Here is a 2500-nt window from a genome sequence, read left to right as displayed (position 1 = left end):
TACCTCTCTGCCTCACTACCTCTCTGCCTCTCTGCCTCTCTGCCTCACTACCTCTCTGCCTCTCTGCCTCTCTGCCTCTGCCTCACTACCTCTCTGCCTCTCTGCTTCTCTGCTTCTCTACCTCTCTGCTTCTCTACCTCTCTGCCTCACTACCTCTCTGCCTCTCTGCCTCTCTGCCTCTCTGCCTCACTGCCTCTCTGCCTCTCTGCCTCTGCCTCACTACCTCTCTGCCTCACTACCTCTCTGCCTCTCTGCTTCTCTACCTCTCTGCCTCACTACCTCTCTGCCTCTCTGCCTCGCTGGCTGGCCGGGTGGGTGGGTGGTGGGGAGCTTCCACCACCCTGCTCCCCCTCTCCGCAGAGGAGACGCCTAGGGTGCTCCGAGCCAAGCCTGCATGGACCCAGGGTGGGCCGTGGGTACCCGGCAGGGGGCGGGGGTGGGCCGCGCCGGGGTGAGGAGAGACAGCAGTGGTGAGACTTACTGCATGGCCCCCGAGGGCCAAACAAGCCACCCTGCTACGACCGGAAGACCTCCCACAGTAAAGGGATGCACACTCACACACGCAGGTGCACGCGTGCGGGGTGTGCAGGAGCACGTGCACATGCATACATGCACTCATGGGTGGGTGGACGCAAGAGCACACACACACACACACAACACACACACACACACACACACACACACACACACACACACACACACACACACACACACACACACACACAACACACGCAGGCACAAACAAAGCATACCCAGTTATTAGGTGTGCTGCTCACTGGCCTATATAAATCACCTGCTATGCTAACTACAGCCTGTCTGTTTAACATGTGTGCTGGCTGAGGTTAGGGTGAATACCTCCACATATACAGGATCTCTAGATGTTACGTAAAAAACATGTACCAGTGTGTAACCAACCCCTTCCCTCCCTCCCACCCTCCCAAAGAGGTAACTAAATTTGACCGTGCAATAATCATGAATAATGCCTCTGAAATGTCCACGGATCCATCTTTATCCACGTCCGTCTGTCTGGTGCTGTTAGCGGGTCCCCTGACCATTCTGCCCCCCTCCACGTCTCTCCTGGCCGCCTCAGGTTCCTCTGAGGCCTGTATTTGGAGCGCCTGACTTGGAAGCAGCCCTGGAGCTAATCACCATTTGGTATCTGACAGGATCAGCCACACACACACAGACACACACACAGACACACACGCACACGCACACACACACACACACACACACACACACACACACACACACACACACACACACACACACACACACACACATGCACGCACACAGCATGCATGCCTGCTGTACCTACTGCATGATTAACCGGAGATAAGGGAACGCTACAAACTCCAGGATTCTCTGGGATATTTAAAGCCTTCATGGAAATTTCCATCCGTAAGGAGGAGGTGGCGTGGGTGCAGTAGTCTACAGTAGTCTACAGTGAGGGTGCAGTGTTCTACAGCGTGGGTGCAGTAGTCTACAGTGAGGGTGCAGTGGTTCTACAGTGAGGGTGCAGTAGTCCAGTGGTTCCCAAAGTCGGGGTCGCGACCCAAAGGTGGGCTGCGAGCAGCCACGGGAGGGCCGCGAGATGATTAAAAAAATAAAAATAAAAAAAAATAAAAAATTTAAGGTCACTGAACTTAGAAGCAGGCCAGGACAGTGTTTCTAGTTGTATTCTAAAATTCTATTCTATTGTATTCTTGGTTTTATGGTTTTATATTAACTTAATAAATAAACAAAAACGAAAAATCTACTTATTTCAACGAACATTTCAAACTAAATAACAGATTATGCACATAAAACGCTGAAAACAACCGAAGCAACAATAGTATTTTAATGAGGCTATTATTATTATCATTATTATTTTGCAACAAGTTAGCCCTCTCATAAATAGCACATATAAATGAATAACTAACTTGAACTAACTTAATAGAATTGAAGTGATATTTGGCTTAAAAAATCGGTCGCCTGGCAAAAAAAAGAAAAGAAAAAAGCCTGACGATGTGCATTGGGCCGCGGCTCTCTGACGCCTTATTTTCTGGGTCCCGGCCTTAAAAGTTTGGGAACCCCTGCAGTAGTCTACAGTGAGGGTGCAGTAGTCTACAGCGTGGGTGCAGTAGTCTACAGTGAGGGGGCAGTAGTCTACAGCGAGCACGGAGACAGACACACAGTCACTTTCTGTGTTTCCCCAACAACTGTTTATTAGCAGCTAAGGCTCCTGCTCCGCTGAACCTGCTCGCGAGCATCAGACCATAGCAGGCAAGGCCTCCAGGAGAAACGGAGGAGAGAGAGGGAGGGGTCGAGAAAAAGAGGGAGAGAGAGACAGACTGAAAGAGAGCAAGAGGAAGGAAGGAACGTCACAAACATCAACTGAACGCCCCCCCCCCCCCCCCCCCCCCCCCTTCACCAGCGTCTAGTACGATGAGTTCCAGTCGTTCCGAGTGCAGCTAGCCCGCAATCATTTCCTACAGGTTAGGGTACATTCGTTACGTCT

At 51.1% G+C, this 2500-nt stretch overlaps 1 protein-coding gene across 1 annotated transcript in view; it reads right to left on the bottom strand.

Annotated features, from left to right (window-relative positions):
* The window catches only part of hipk2 (homeodomain interacting protein kinase 2), a 61233-nt gene that overhangs the window by 19118 nt on the left and 39615 nt on the right, over window positions 1-2500 (bottom strand).

Source organism: Notolepis coatsorum, assembly GCF_963971535.1.
Source record: "Notolepis coatsorum genome assembly, chromosome: 18".
In the NCBI taxonomy this organism is placed as follows: domain Eukaryota; kingdom Metazoa; phylum Chordata; class Actinopteri; order Aulopiformes; family Paralepididae; genus Notolepis; species Notolepis coatsorum.
Note: the sequence above shows the minus strand (reverse complement) of the source record. Positions and strands in the feature narration are given on the sequence as shown.